Below are 16,791 nucleotides of genomic sequence, written 5' to 3'. Positions count from 1 at the left end.
CTGAACTAACGGGGGTCTTGAACACGCAACTAAATACAAGGGTGTTTTCACCCACATCGAAATGCGGCCGCCGTGGCCGGGATTCGATCGCGTGACCTCGTATTCAGTAGTCCAACACCATAACCACTAAGCAACCCGGCGGGTAACAACGCAATTGGTCACAAAGCCCGGAGTAAATTGTCACTTTTGAAAAGGAGCAACAGCTCCAGCCAAATTAAAAGTTTAAAGGTGTAGTAAGGCCTACCTTAGAGCTGCCGATACAATTTTGAGCCCGCATCAGAAATGTTTAATTGATAAACTGCGACGAATACAAATACGAGCGGTTCGGTTTGCCGTCTCAGATTATTCAAGATGGAGAAGCGTTGGGCAGTTATTTATGAAAGCTAATCTGCAGTCACCAGCCCATCTAGAGCTCTGTCAATGTTAAGATTTATCTATCAGCTCTATAATGGCCACTTGAAGTCACTCTGCCTATCTACACGACCTCACAAGACATTTATTTCGTACGGGTCGCAGCAAAATGGTGAAACAAACCATAGGCGATATAAACTCACACAATTATTCTTTGTTTCCAGCCGCCATTGCCTGTTGGAACAAACTACCACAAGTAGGTGTTTCCTCTAGTTCACTACAATCCTTCGTTAATACTATTGCGAACATCAACTTCGGTATGTAACATGTTCATTATGCAACACTATGCGACACACGATTTGTATTTACGTTTTTAGAGCGCAGCTCTGAGGCGTCTGTTCCTGCGTTGAGCGTTCGCGGCCCTCAGCGTTGTACTTCGGTGTAACCGAGCGAACGAGCACAGCGAAAGATGAAAGGGCGAACGTGGAGCGCAGCGGGATATGAAATACGGCGAGTGGAAGAAAGCGCGAGGAGGAAAGCGGATGAGGAGGGCGTAGCGGAAGCACGGAAAGGAAAGCAGAGAAAGCCATCTTGAAGCACCACCAGATGGCGCGTTCCTAGTGTATTTGCTCCTGCAGGGAGCAGAGTTGCGCGTAGGTCCGCCGTTGTGTACCAGCTCTGCAGTGAAGCAGCTCCTCGTGCGCGCAGGAGGCAGATGTCGCACGGTGTTCCATTTGCTTTTTTGTCTGCTGGTCGCGAGCTACATGCGGCAATTGTTCGAAAGCGCTGAGAAAGATGACACTCTTAATGCAGGCTACGCTAGAACGATTGGCGTAGCCCAATCAATGTTTAATTTGTATGTACATATATACACGCACATATATAACGTACATATAAGGAGTAGGACCCCTCGAAATAAAAGCCCGAGTGCGCCCGTCTCTCGAACAACTCAAAAGTACGCATGCAAACGCGAATTACCTTGCAACAAAAAGCGTTGCAATGTTTTTCAGCATGCATATGAAGTTTTCTCGCGGAGGTAGGAAGGCACGAAATTTTTTAAAGGGTGTTTAAGGAAAACTTCACACACCTATGGTGGACACTTCTGTGAACGCATTTTGTCTGCAGAAACCAGACAAATAATGATCGTCGCCAAGAGAACTGTCGTGCCTGCAGTTATGTCAGTGGCCGTAAACCGTGACCGTCATTCATCACTAACCGTCGTTCACAGCAGCTGCACGTTTTCGATATATGCGGTTCAGACACGTCGGTTTAAACGCATTTCAAATGTTCACATGCGCACATTTTATGCAAAGCTTATTTTTACGATTCATACCACAAGCTGAACAGCTGCTTCGTAGCAGCAAATCTGCAAGTGGAAAAAGATTGAAGGTGCACAACCTTCTAACTCAAATTTATTTCGTGCAAGGGAATAGATGAGCGATGGCTGGTGACAGCAGGGGTTGAGTGCTGGTTCTTGGAGCTTTGGGGGGCAGAATTCAAAGACACTGGAAAGGCAACAGGTTATTAAGAGTAACAACAGGTTATTTTTATTGCACTGATCACATAAGATGGCGAACTTTCAAAGTAATTATTCACACAAATTGCAGACTGTAATATGATAACACATTTTATTTTATCTCTTCATACTACTCAGGTTAATTTACTATAACACAGCGCTTACTAAACGTACAAAAAGAATTTTACATTCGTCAGGTCGACAAAGGTTGATCGAACAAGCAACATATTGCGGGCGGTAAATGCAGAAGCTATCACAGCTGTCTCATCAGCAGGAGCGCATGATGTTTTCGCTTACTACAAAACAATGAACGCCAGCAGATCAGTCGACCTTACATGAAAAATGAGAACGCAGACACACAAAAAAAGACACAGTAGAGAAAAAACAGGGTGCAGCGGACAAATTGTATCTGCTAGCATTTACTGTTTTGATCACACTGTTCTAGAGCCGCATAGTCAGAACAATCGTACAAGCAATACAGCGAATTGGGCGAGTTGGTAAGTTACAATTCTTGGCTTATATGTGCAGCGTGACACAGTTGTGTCGTTCATTCTTTGTCCCGTGTCTGTGTCGCGCTGCACATATACGCCAAAAACCGTACGAGTAAGCCACCTTTCATGCCAGGCGTACGAATTTCAGCATGTACAGGGGTGTTACTCGAGATAAATGCTGCTTCATTGTAAACAAGGCGAACGCACCTCGCATATCCTTTCGGAGCCGGCCGGTCTGGCCAGTCCTCACGGCACCACGTAAAAAGCTTTGGCACCTTCCGTGTGATTTACGCAGTTTGCTGCGCTGCACCCCGTCATACTGGAATATAGGTGTTGAAATGGTGTTTCGTAGCACTTCAGCAAAGTCATTAACTTAACATCGTCGATTGCCGTACCTGCAACCTGGAGCCGATCAGTGCAACGCACGCTCGAAGGTCCGCTGATCGCAATTTCGATGGCACTGACGGAGTGGGCGCCGTGCCCGTAAAGTTTGCTTCGCAGCGACGCAGTAGAACATTTGACGTCATTTTGCACCACGTGATAGCGCTCGGCGAATAGCGGTGCGAGCGCAACCCTGCTCCCTGCCGGAGCATATACAGGAACACTACGCATTCCCGGCAGCGGCGGCCGTGCAGAGGAAAGAAACAAAGAACCAGAAAGCTCGCCTTCGCGCACAGCGTTTGCCGCAAACGTTTCGCGGTAAAGATTACGGTTGCATAAACTGCAGTTGCCGGGACGCGGCAACTGCGTGGCCGATCTATAAAAGCGGGTGCGATGCCTCGTAATATCGCGAACTGAAAACACCAGCTGCGCTCGAATTTCGCGTTAGGGAGAATCGTCGACGATTTATTTTATCAAACTATTTTCTTTTTTCCGGTGACATTGTCTTTTTGTAAGCTGAATATACCGTTCATTTATTATGTTTTTTTTTGTTATTACTACCGGTTGGACCTGACTGCGGCCTGTAGTAATACAAAAAAGAAAGATCAGTAGGTTTAGATAAGTACAATACAGGGGGTACAAAATACAAGATATGCTACACATGGCAAAAAGCAGAATAAATGAGTCGTATAAAATAAGGAGTTATTTAGTAGAAGTTACACCTTCAGGCATACTAATAATGTCACTTATTCATGCAGTGCCAGTAAAATTTCCTCGACAATTGTTGCGAACTGGTTTAGCGAATATGTGTTATTAATAATTGCGTTGAGTTTATTCCAGTTCCTTATTGCTGTCGGAGAGTGCGAATATTTCAGGCAGGTAAAATGATGCGTGTATTCAATGAGTGTAAAAGATCGTTTGTTAACGTGTAGGCCTTGCTGACGTTATAGGAATTTGTCTAGTAGTGTACATATTTGGGTTGTGAAGAAGCTGCTACAGGAGTTTTAATTGCGCTACTTTCGCCCTGTTCTCTAGGATAAGAACGCCAGCCCTATTTAGTAATTCAGCGGGTGAATCAGAAAGTTCACAGTTGTTAAAAATGAACAATTTCTTTGGGTGCCTTCTAGTTTATAACCTTATGCTTCGTGTTCCATGAAATATTAGCATATTCGAGAATTGTTCTAACGAATGCTTTGAAGTTTAGGGGTTTGGTTTCATGATTAATAATTAGGGTGACTCAAGAAGGGTACGACCGCTACTTCATTCTAAACTGAATATACAGAGGACACAGCATGAGTGACACAATAATTTTCGACAAGTTCATTTATGGGCCAGTACTGTCAAGCTGAAAGTCTCTTGTCAGTAATCTTCATTCCGGCTCAGGATTAAGTGTCCATACGGTTACTCCAAGTGCTGCATGTATTGCCAGTTGGGGGCTGCAGGTACATGCACCACTTGGATACCACGTGCACTGGACTATTGTTTAGTGACGTCAAGTAAATAAGCAGTGGCCCTGGTGAACGGGTTGCCAAACACAATCTGGACATCGCCGGCAGTTGCAGATTCAACACGCGCACTCAAATGTACAGCGAGAAACGAAAACATATAACAAAAGATGCTGCGCAGTTGGTGCTGCGGTTGCAAAACTCGTGATGTACATAGCCTCGCGTAATCAGAATCGGGATACGTACCTCTTGAAGACGCTGATTTTTCAGTGGTTACGTCTTCGACGAACTCCAAGTAAACGGCCTTGTAGTCATTTTGAAGTCTTACAAAATTAAAAAAAAATTGCCTGTGGCAGATAGCATAATTGTTTTCCTTGAGCTGGATCCTTCAAACGAGCGGACATTACTAGCACGAGCAATTAAAACACAGATTTAACTAATTAGCAAATATTCACGAATTAACTTTTTAAATAATTATTTAAGGTACATATTGCGATTTATGAATGAAGTCGGTAAATCTCAAGACGTTTCCACTACAGATGAATTTGAAGGATGACACTAGTTTCGGGATATTATTTTCCAAAGTATGGGACCAGATATGTGGGGGTTCCAATTGCTTTTGTGCTTCAATGCATAAAAGAGCGGTTTGTTAAAGAAAGTAAGTGCAACAAGAGTGCGTTTTTACGGCGAGTTTGATGGCGCATCACGGGTGTCATTCTGGAAATTCGTTCCTAGTCGAGGTGCCTTTCAAACTCACCGGCTACAATTAATATATTGCAATATGTTCCGCTAAGTGATTAATTAAGAGTTTAAATAATAATGTTTTCTTAGTTAGTTAAATATGCGTTTCAATTTATCGTGCAAGTAATGTCCTCCTCTCTGAATAATCCAGCTCAAGGACTAGAATTACGCTATTCGCAGCGAGCGATTTTAAAAAAAATTCCGTAATACTTAAAAACTATGATCCGGCATGGCGCCCGTAGTGCAATAAAGCATGGCCTTGACCGATGTTTTTGACGAACAGTGCGCCTGCAAAGTCAAGAAGAGCGGCGTAACATTTCTACCGCGATCTCCAGGTAGCTGAACTGCTGAACTGTTTTGCCTACCTGTAAAAACCGACCAAACATCAAGGCATCGTCTTCTTGACTAGCCGCCCGGCGATACAAAACAGTCCCAGAATTTGTATCAGGTTATCTCTGATGCCGTCATTAAGGACCTTCGTGTGAGCTTGGCGAGGCAGCTTAGCCTCTGGAGTATGCGCCAATCCGTCCAGCAGGTTTTCCCCAAAGTTGTCGTTCAGAGGCTTCTTCATGGCCTAACCGTCCTTGCTCCATCGTGCTAGCACACCGTGCTTTCACGACAATGACAGGCCTGCTGCGATTACGACGCAACCGCGCACCCGCCACGGTAGCTTAGTGGCTGGCGAGTTTGACGTTATACGAAAACGTCCTGGCAATAAAAAAGAAGCTCAACAAAACGGTCTCGCAACTAATGCCCACAGAACAAATATTACACTGGCGAAAAAGTTGAAAACACGGAGTTGAGCTGTGGAGGTGCCGAAACCACGATCTGAATATGGAGCCCGCCGGGAACTCTCAATTAATTTTAACCACCTGGGGCTTTTCAGCCTGCCCATAAGTTGCCGCACACGCGCGTTCTTGCATTTTGCCACCACCGAAATAGGGCCACCGCGGCCGGGTCGAACAGCGACGTCGCCGTGCGTCTTCTCAAAGCCGGGAAAGGCTCTCATCGCTGAGCTACGCGATTGGAAGATGAATGCAGCGAGCTCCCTGGTTTGGGCCGACGACACGCGCCTCGTGCGCCTCGCTATCCGTTCGCGAGCAGTGTTTGCGCCCCGCCAGGCCCTTTGATTATAGATGGCGTCGATACGGCGAGAACTGCTGTCGCAGTTGTCGGGTTTGTTCACGAAAAGAGAAGAATGGCTTGATGGGCGCCGCCTAATGTCACACTGCTCGTAGTGTTTCTCTTGGCGAAAAACCAGCAGGTGCTGCTGACAGTTGTCGCTACTTTTCAAAATCCAACAGTTTTAGGATGTCGAGCTCAGCAGCGCAACGCCATAGCTATATTCTGAACACTGGCTAACAAAGAAACCATTTTCTTTTCACGAGCACTTACGGTTGTCATGCAAAATAACGCCCAAAAATTCTGCAAAGCTATTAATACTAATACCTCCAAAGCAACAAGTGTTTCTCTTCGATGAACGGAATCAATGATCCTGCTCAACCAACCGCAGGCTCTGGATTCCATGCCTTGCATCACTTTTAGTCTTAACGGCCTGAGAAACTAATTGATTAATTAGAACATACATGTGGTGTCGACGGTATAAACGCAACAATGCTGAATAACACCAAACTGTCAGATTGATCATTATCATCAGGAGTGATTCCAGAAAAACTGGACAGCGCGCAAGATTGTTGCGGTCCCCACAAAAGGTCATCGTTATTTGTGCAGCAGTTATCGCCCCATTTTGCTGACCAGTGTTCGTTATAAACTAATGGAACATGTTATGTACTTCGAGATTGTAAACGTTAGTGTCCTATAGCTTTTTTTCATCCTCCTCACCATGGATTGCGTGAACATATTTTGTGCGACACCCAACTATAGCTTTATTTTTTAGCGACGCAAGTTCCAGACTCTACCTATACGTACCTGCCGTTGCCCTTTCCTGGGTAAGGTGGAAATTAGGCTTTGCTAGGTACGACATGCTTTAAGTGAAGTGCAAAAAACAGAGAGATCGAGAGTAGGACACATGCACATGTGTTGTACCCGCTGTCTGTCCCTGTTTCTTGCGCTTCACTTGCCAGACCTTGCCTTGAACTTCAAAAACGCATTTAACAAATTTCCACAACAACGGCTACTCCTAAAACATTCGCATCTCAACATTAATGGCTTTTTCTCGACAGGATACGTGGAATTCTCAGTGATCGCAAGCAATATGCTTATGATAACACATGCTGCCTAGCACGATGTCCTGTTCTTTGCGGTGTACCACAATTAAGGCACATTTCCCGGATCCCTATTTATTTGTAATTTACATTAATGAATTTCTTACAACTCTTCCAATAGTCGTTGGTTCGCAGAAGACTGTGCCATTCATGTCCAGGACTTCTGGACATTGCGCCTTCGTCGTTTTGTGGAACTTTACGGCAATGCACAGGCGTAACTGAATGACAAAATTTTTAGGAATTTATACTTCAAATATGGGCATTTACGCCACGTAGTCGGAACATTGGTGCTGCGTTAAAGCAGTGTTTTAGTCAGGAATGGGCGGTGAAGTCACACGACCGGAACAAATCGTTTTGCACACTTCCAGTAGTGGCCACATTGATTTGAAGAAAACGTAAAGAAATTTATTACAGCTGGCGTTGGAACGGTAATGGCAAAAGCAATCTTAATTACTATGCTTGTGCAGGTTTTCCAGAGGCAGCAGGGAGGGAGAGGAAGTGCATATGCGTGTGGCACGTCTTGAGCGTGCGTGTGCGCGCGTGTTCGTATCTCCGTATTTGCATCTGTGTGCACACGAGTGCGTGCATGCGTGTGCGATCACGAGCGCGTTTGTAGTTTGTGTATGCGTGCATTTTCGTGTGCGTGAGTGCATGCATGGGCGTGTGTAAATGTGTATGTGGGCGAGCATGTGTCATATCTGTGTGTGTGTGTGTGTCTGTGTGTGTGCGCGCTGCTTACACCTATCCTCGGAGGCAAGTGGGACATAGAGCTCATTTGAACCGATATTTAAATTCGCGAGACAAGAACCATGACACTTCATATAAAATCTGTTTCTGAAATCGAAACCGACGAAAAAAAATGGACCTATGACGTCAATATTACCACCCTGAATTTCGTCACGATTTCAGCATCGCCATCGGAACGGCCCCGCAAGAAGTTGTTAAGCACTTCATCTTCATTATCTTCCTTGCCTCGGCGGCAGGGCAATGTCTAGAGGCAAGTGACGCGCTAAATGCCCACCATCACTGTGTCATGCATCGCTTCTGCAACCAAGCAAGCTTTCAGCGGGACACGTTCGCTGCTATATTGACATTAAAACTTTAAACTTCTTGCCTTAGAAAACAAAAACGTGAATTAAAATCGAGAGCGCACTGACCGCATGGAACATGCTCACGGAGCCCCATCATTGATGGCAATATCACAAAACGCTAGGTGCGGACAGGTCGACCTAAGACATGACATGACAAGAACTTTATTTAAGTCCTGAAGGACTGAAATCTTGGGGAGCCAAAACCGAAGGCTCCCGAAGATCAAGTCGGTGGCTCCGCCCACGATGGGATCGGGAGATCAAGTCCCGCCGCAATGTCGTGGGCCCTCTGGACAGCCTGGAGTTGAATGTGGAGATTGCTGCTCTTGAGAGATCCCCGCCATTGTTCTTTCGTGATGGGTGGAGAGGCGTTAAGGGCTGGGCACAGCCAGAGCATGTGGTCAAAGGAGCATGAGTCACGACCACATTTGGGCCACGACTGTGAGTGTTCAGGATCTATCTTGTTAAGGGACCGAGAAGTGGGATACGAACGGGTTTGCAGGAGCCTGAAGTTTGTTCAGTTTGGGGTGAGGGGGTGGAAATGTCCTCCTACCTAATCGATAATGGGAAACAATTTCGTGGAAAGTACATAATGCGTCTTTGTGGATGTTGACCTCGTTCCAAGCCTGGTTACCCGCGACAGCGCGGTGCGTGACATCGCGCGCTCTCCGGTGGGCCTGGTCGTTAGGATTACATCCAAGCGGGTTAATTGAGCTGTCTAGATGGGCTGGGAACCACGAGATTTGGTATCCTCCTTCGCTGCTCTCCCTAATCCTTTGAAGTGCTTTAATCAAAATACTGTTCGCCTGTTCAAATATGAGGGCGGACGAGAAGGATCTAACCGCCGTGCGTGAGTCCGAGAAGACGATGGCGGGAACTTTTGAGCTGTGAAAAGCCAGAGCGATCGCCGCTTCCTCCGCCACATGGGCAAACTTCGTGTAAACAGACGCTGCATTGACCAGGTTGCCCCCCGCGTCTACCACCGAGACAGCGAACTTATCCCCATTGTCATATCTGTCAGCATCGACAAAGAGGGCATCTAGTTTCTGCTGATTGATCTTTTTTAAGGATGGACTTGGTTCTCGCGAATCTACCCTCGTTATGCACTGGGTGGATGTTTCGCGGGACGGGGTCAACCATGATGCGACTTCTGGTTTCCCGGGTCAAGCTAACTTTGGTTGCCGGTTCATGTCTGGGCTGGATTTCCGCTTCTTCTAAAATCTTAATCGCTGGCTTAGTAGATGAAAGTCTCAATATCTGAGCCGCTGTGTGAGCTTCTATTAGCTCATCGATGGTATTATGGATTCCTAGCTCCAGCAGCTTCTCAGTGGTTGTGGACTACGGAAGGCCGAGCAGGCGCTTGAGGCCTTAGGGAGTCGAGTTTGGCCTTTTCCGCTTTACTCCAATTAAGGTACGGCGCGATGTAGATGACATGACCCAGGAAGAATGCCTGATAAGCTCTGAGCAAATTGTCCCCTTTGAGACCGCCTTTTCGATTTCAGACGCGGGCTACAAATCTTAGGACATTACTAGCCTGTTCAGTGAGTCTGTTGAGGGCCGTCGAGTTACAGCCCTTGACATCAATGAGGAGACCTAGAATTTTGACCGAGTCCATCCTCGGTATGGGATTCCCATTTTTAGCTCGAATTTCTATCGGCAGAGTTTCCAGAGACGCAAGATTTCTGACCCCCTGTCCTGACTGGCGGTATAACAGTAGCTCTGATTTAGCGGGGGAGTGTTCAAGGCCCGTGTTTGAAAGAAAACATTCGGTAGCCTCGAACGCGCTTTGTAACGAGTGTTCGAGCATGGCTAGCGTTCCGCCCGGCGCACAGACCGTGATATCGACCGCATAAATGGCGTGACCCACGTTCGGGATTGCAGCGAAACGAGTGGAGAGTTTGTGCATGGCTATATTAAAGAGTCGAGAGAATACCGAGCCCTGCGGGGTGCCGCAGGTGCCTAGTTCGTAGGGTCCTCCCGTGACCATGCCTAGTTGGAGGTGTGCCTGGCGATCCGCGAGGAAAGATCTGGTATAATCAAGAAACCGCTGGCTCAGGTTGAGAGACGAAATCTCCGCCAGGATGCGTTTATGCGCGACCCTGTCGAAGGCCTTGGAGAGGTCCAGTGCGAAGATCCCTCTCACGTCGCGAGTAGGGTTATGAAAGATTGCTCGCTTAAGCAAAAGCATAGCGTCTTGTGTGGACAATGCCTGTCTAAAGCCGATTAGGTTGTGTCTAAAGAGATCCTTGTTTTCAATATGTTCAGTGATCCTGTTATGTATCGCGTGCTGCGCAACCTTGGCGATGCATGATGTAAGGGAAATAGGCCGCAGGATTTTTATATGTGGAGGTTTGCCTGGTTTGGGTATGAGTACCACTTTTGCGGTACGCCAGTCTATCGGGACCTGTCTACTTTTCCACACCTCATTTATTTTAGCCGTGACTATCTCGATTGCCCTATCGTCTAGGTTCCCGAGGAGTTTGTTCGTGATTCCATCAGGTCCCGGGGCTGATCTGACATTCAGATTGAAGAGAACGTGTCTGATCCCTGACACTGTGAAAGGATAGTCTAGGTCAGGTGCCGAGAATCCCATGTAGTTCCCACGCTCTACCGGGCGATCCGCGTCTTCGGCGAGGGGGGATAAGTACGTGCTAAGTTGTTGGCTAATTCCCTGTCGGTGAGACCAATTGCGGTTTGCTTCTTAATGAGCTTATCTGTTGCAAGGCTAAGGGTGTCCTTAGACTCTATCGTTGAGGAGACTTCTCAGTAAGCTCCATTTGCTACCTCTTCGCATACGCCCGTCCGTTTCGGTACACCTCTCATTCCATTGCTGCCGGGCGAGCTGGGCCAAATAGCTTTCGATCTCCTTGTTAAGAAGCGCGATTTTCGACCTGAGTATACGATTAAGCTTTTCGATCTTCCACCTGGCTGAGAGGGCGTGTTTGGCCTCCAGAAGGTGAGCAAGTCTCGAGTCCATTTTAGGAACTTCAAGATCCTTAATGGTTTCTTTGGTTGATCTTTTAACCGCCATGTTCAGATTCTCTAGCAGATCTGCATACGTTTCGTCTGGCCGGACTGTTTCATTTCTGATTTTTCGAAACAGGTCCCAGTCCACATACTCATATCTAGTGGGTGGTGTGGGTTTGACACACAACAGAATTTCAAGTATGTAATGGTCGCTGCCTAGCCCCTCCTGGAGGTTGTCCCACGTGCCTTCGATACCTCGGAGGAAGGTGAGATCGGGAGTCGTATCTCGACTGACCGAATTACCGGATCTGGTGGGGAGCCAGCCTTGGGTCTGTGACGAGTATGAAGCCGAGCTCTGCAGCGTTGAAGGCCAAGTTCGTCCCTTTTGCACTTTTGTAACCGTACCCCCATTCCGTATTGGGTGCGTTAAAGTCACCCGCAACAACGAGAGACGCGCTTCTCGCCGCCCTAGACGTGGTGCCTAGTAATGTTTTAAAGTCTCTTTTCCTGTCCGATGGTGCGCTGTACACGTTGAGAATGAAAATATTAGAATTGATTGTTCTGTTGGGTACGATTTCTATTAACTGGGCCTCGAGGCCCGCTTTGTACGCGCGGACCTCGTGCTCAACGAACGAGATGTTCTTTCTGATTAGGGTAGGGATACCTGGGCCCTTTACTCTCCTGTATGCTACCGTGCGGTACCCCGAGAGGGAAATTTCAGCAGTACATAGCGTTTCCAGTAAGAATATAACTTGCGGCTTGTCCGCAATAGACCTAATAAGCTGTCCCAATGGGGCCTTGCGCCTCTGGAAACTTGCGCAGTTCCACTGCCAGATTTTCAGATTGTTGCTATTCGCGCTCGCCATTTTGCCTACTGAGAATGATGAATTAGCCCTTTAGCTCCACTTTCGGGATTCGGGTTTGCCTGATTCTGCACTGTCGACACCGTAAGCTTGCCTTTGGCTTGGACCTTGGTTCTCTCTAGTTGAGTCAATCTCGTCTCCATCCCGGAGAGCATTTCAATCATGCGTCCTAGGGTCTTTTCTATGGCAGCTAGCTTGCCTTTGCTGTTTATTTTGGCAAGAGGATCGGCGGCGGTAGCTTCTGTCTTCTCACCTCCTCTTCTGTCTCGCTCACCGGTTCTGGGTAGGGAGCTTTACGCTTGAATTTGCCAGCAAGTTGGCCTAGAGCTTTAATTTTATCCTCATCGTGGTTCAAGATTTGCACTCTAATGCTATTCAAGGCCTCTTTAAGCTCTGCAAGTTTGCGCCCGAGCTCTTGATTTTCCGCCTCAAGTGATTGGATTCGGGGACCATTCGCTTGCTGGGACTGTGCCTCGCCCCTTGCTCTTTTGGCCGTCGTAGTCTGCTTTCCCATCGAAGGCGCTGTGCCGGAGCCCTTGACTTTGTCGGCCCACGTGGCTCGCTTCGCGGGTTGGGAGCGAGACCGGGACCGGGATCTCGATCTGGATGCGCTGGAATTCCCGCCTTTCCCTGAGCCGGTTCGCCTCTTGGAGCGAGAGCGCCCCCTCGATTGTGAGCGGGCTCGCAGGGTGGAGCCACCATATGCTGCCGCAGGTGTCACCCAGCTCGGTGCGTAGGAGATACTGATGTCATCGCCGCTGGGCATGTGTGCTTTTCGCAACATTTGTTGTCGCCTTCGACGCCGACGCCTAACGATATACGGTATCTGGTAGCGTTGTTTGCATGTCCTATCCCCGGTGATATGGGGGCCGCCGCATGCTTCACATTTGGGTGTGCATTGGTGTTCCTCCTCTTGTGACTCTGATGACTACATTTTCGCACAGCCGCGGCACTTCTTCTTTTCCTCTTCGCTACTGGGGCACACGTCGGCTCAGTGACCCACGTGGCCACACGCGTAGCATACATCCACCTGCCGTTTGTACAGAAAGCATGGAACGAGGGCGGTTCCACACATGACCGTGTTGCGCACTCGCATGCCGTCGAAGTGTATAACAACTACTTGTGTGTTCTTAATTCTTCTGAATTCTAATGCCGTATGGTTTCTTGGGTTCAGAATCATCCTCTTAAGGGCTCCTTCGTCAAATGAAGGTTCGATGTTTCTTATTACACCTCTGCACGTGTCATCAGGGGCAGAAATGTAGGCTGACACCTCAAAGGCGCCGAGTTTAGTATGTATCTTGCTGATTCTTGCATATGCCCTCGCGTTTTGATCGTGAGGGGTAGAGAGAACCCAAATGTTCTGCATCTTGTCTGCTGTTCCGTCAAGGTCGCCGCCGTGGCCAGGGCTTGGGCGAGGAGTATGATATCCGTTTTGGAAACGTCGAGGCTTCCCTTGGGGCGCACGATGATCGTGATTTGGTCCTTGGGTAATTTCGGTAGCCTCGAGGCTGCCGTTACCTGCTTCATGAACCTTTTGGCCGGCGAGTTGGTCGTGCGGCTGCCAGCCGGCATATTCTTGGTGACACTTTGCCCGCCATATGACGGCGTATTCGTCGGTTGTTTTCGTTTGCTGCCGAGGGCGATCGTCCATCCCGCTTCATCGAGCTCCTCCGGGGCGATTTCGATTCTCTCGACGACTATGGTCCCAGGCATGGTTTCTGTTGGTCAGTAGTTCGCTAGGAACGCCGGCCGTCCGCGCCGGCGGGGGGTTTGGCCTACGCCTTCTCGCGCTGCCGCGCCGTTAGTAGGCGTGGCCCGTTAGGGTTGGCGCTCTCGCGGCGTGGTCGGAGATTCAAGGTGTCACAAAATGGTGAAAAGTCAACCCACCGATAAGGGTCCACTATCTGCGCAAACCTCGGAACCTGCCACTTCATAAAAGGTGTAGTTTCGGTGGGTCGGCTTCGCAAAACAGCCAAAAACCTTGGAAAATGGGAGCCAATGGCACGTCCGCACTATGGTATGGTATGGTATTCCTTATGCGATGGCGCGCCTTCTTCTTCTTCCTCCACCCGGTCGACCTTAGAGCCGTTTTCTTTTTTTTTGCGTCAGTTACGCCTTCGGAGAGCGATTAATTGCAAAATATTTGTTCGCATAGCTCTTACAGAAACATGTGTAATAAAAATTTTTACGCTCAGCTAGATAATGTCGAGGACCGGCTGTAAACAACTCATTTGTTTTAGCTACCTCAAATCAATTATATAAAAATTTCTTAGAGTATATCTTCGTTAATTACGCACAGAATTCATCGAATTACTCCAGAGGTTAGCATCTGAACGCTCGAATGATAATAATGCGAGCAAGATTTACATTGGCCTATTTTTTAAGACCTTTGGTGCCATTAAGGATACCGCGGCAATATTCGTGGTGCAGTAGGCTTCCGATAAAACAGCTGCGAACGCTTGGACACGCTTTCTTGATGCAAATGAACTTCATAAACTTCAACATATGTTCCGAACCGTGCACTTTATAGTTAACTATCCTATATTATACGAGAAGCACATCAGCGCTACCGCAAATCACGCAAGGTGTGCCAGAACATTGTGCGCGCTGCCGATTAGACGTGTGAGGAGGGTTGGTGGCATCTGGCGTCGTCGGGGAGGAAGCATTGCATAGTTTTTCTCAGTAATTCTTAACAGATCGAGCATTGCGCGCGTGCGCGTTGGAACTGAAAATACCGACATTTTATAATGAGCGTGTTGCGGCATATGATTTGGCTGTCTAATACGTTAAGGCTGAAAGAAGAAAATACCGCTATTTTGATTCAGTTAATGCTAACAAACGCGCAGTCGCGTGGAGCATGAGCTCAGACACAGTGCCTGTGGCGCAAGCGGCCCCTACACTGCGCGGCTACATTCAGACACAAAATACTGGTTTTAGGGGGCTATACACCAGGAAAATAACTGAAAAATTTGTTACTGGCTCATTGTGCTTAATAAAACCAGTTGTAAGCCATTGTACAAGAAATGAATTTGTTTCTTTCAGAAATAAATGACGAAGTGGCATGTTACCGTTTGGCAATCTAGCGCCGTAACGTTGTGCAGGTCACTCGTCACTGTCACTAGGTATGCGCTGAACACGTACGGATGGCAGTTTGTAGCAAACTTGCGCATTCAGCTATAAAATTTTATGAAGAACCAATTCCAGTTGCTATCGAAGAATGCGTTTAGCATGCTTTCAGAGGTGTTTATTTGTGCCCCACGTTGCACTATGTGTTATGGGTTTTATAGGTGGAATACGACGGGTGCGTTATTTACTCACTTAGTGCGCAAACGCTGCATGGGGTTTCGAATTGGTCCTTGAGGAACTGCTTCTCCAAGTAGTACCGGTTGTCTCTCGCGAGCAGGTCTCTTAGACTTTGTGCTATAGCGCGATATCTTCGGGGTCGGCTTACGAAAACGGTTAGACAGCAACGCGAAATCGGGATACGGTAACAGAGGATGCTAAACGTATTAATAAAAACTGAACTGCATTGAATCAGAGAAGTGTAAGCCGAATCGCAACATCCGAGAAAAATTCCAAACGTTAGAGCCACTAACGTGCGATGATACTAAGCGGTCACAAACACAACTGTGAGTACCTAGTTTTCGTGTAAGAAGATACGCATTTAAAAAAGTTCATGCCGGTTTTTCTGATCACTGCCGTCTCGTACAACATTACAGAATGGCTGTAGGTAACAGACAGCCAAAATTTAAATTTAAATTGATATTTACACCTTGGGCACGAAATTAAATGCGGCCTTCACTGCAGAAGACCTATGCATAACAAAGCTGGGAAGGTTGGTGAGAATAAATGGTATGAAAAAGTAGGCTTATCAAATGTTGAGGAACCAAAAGGAAAACACACATGTTTATCATAAGCTATAAAGTCACATAGTGGCAGCGAAAGAACGACTCAAAAACCATCTGTATATGCTGATATGAAGGTGCCAAACCGTCAGTAACGCATATGCATGTGCGCTCTCAACTGGGCCTGACATAATCACGTTTTGCGAAAATTACTGAAGTCGCACACCTTGAAAATAAGGACATTTATGAACCTTAGTAAACTTCTCTGTCTTCAAGACTAGGAGCAGATTTACAATCAAAACCGTGCAATTAAAGCTAGACAGGGCTCCACCGGCCAGCAGTTGCTTGCGTCAATTTAATCTCTTGCTGATGCAATAACTCCTCTGCCTTGCATGACAGCGACCACTGCTAAAACGAGTGTTAACAAAATGCCCTAATACAACGTTTTACATGCTTGTTTGTCTTGCTGTTGTGTCTTTACGTGCACCTTACTCTCCGAACTCATTGCTAGCAGCAAGCACATGCCACACATCAACTACCGACCTTAACTCTGTATAACAACCTATGAATGCAAGGAACACTCGACCGCCTTGCCCTCTGCTTCCCGCAACTTTGTATGAACTGCAAGTCGTACATTTTTCGGCATTCTAAAGCAGTGGCTACGGCTCCTTGAAACAAGCCTACTTCTTTGAATACACCTGCCTACTAAAAGGGATGATCATCTTATACTCACACGACTTGACGCACGATTTGCCTAATCTATTTTTTGCAACTGTCCCTCCCTCAGCGAGTCGCGTGTGAAGGATGAGCATCAGCTTTAGCAGGCAGATAACGAGCCTAATAGAATCAAGTTTTCTGTGTGTTTCCATAGCCACTAT

General features: G+C 47.3%; 1 protein-coding gene across 5 annotated transcripts in view; it reads right to left on the bottom strand.

Annotated features, from left to right (window-relative positions):
- The window catches only part of LOC142566825 (organic cation transporter protein-like), a 465,662-nt gene that overhangs the window by 37,451 nt on the left and 411,420 nt on the right, over positions 1-16,791 (bottom strand). The window lies entirely within an intron of this gene.

The sequence above is a fragment of the Dermacentor variabilis genome, unplaced genomic scaffold (assembly GCF_050947875.1).
Source record: "Dermacentor variabilis isolate Ectoservices unplaced genomic scaffold, ASM5094787v1 scaffold_13, whole genome shotgun sequence".
NCBI classification, from domain to species: domain Eukaryota; kingdom Metazoa; phylum Arthropoda; class Arachnida; order Ixodida; family Ixodidae; genus Dermacentor; species Dermacentor variabilis.
This window is presented reverse-complemented; position numbering and strand designations above follow the sequence as displayed.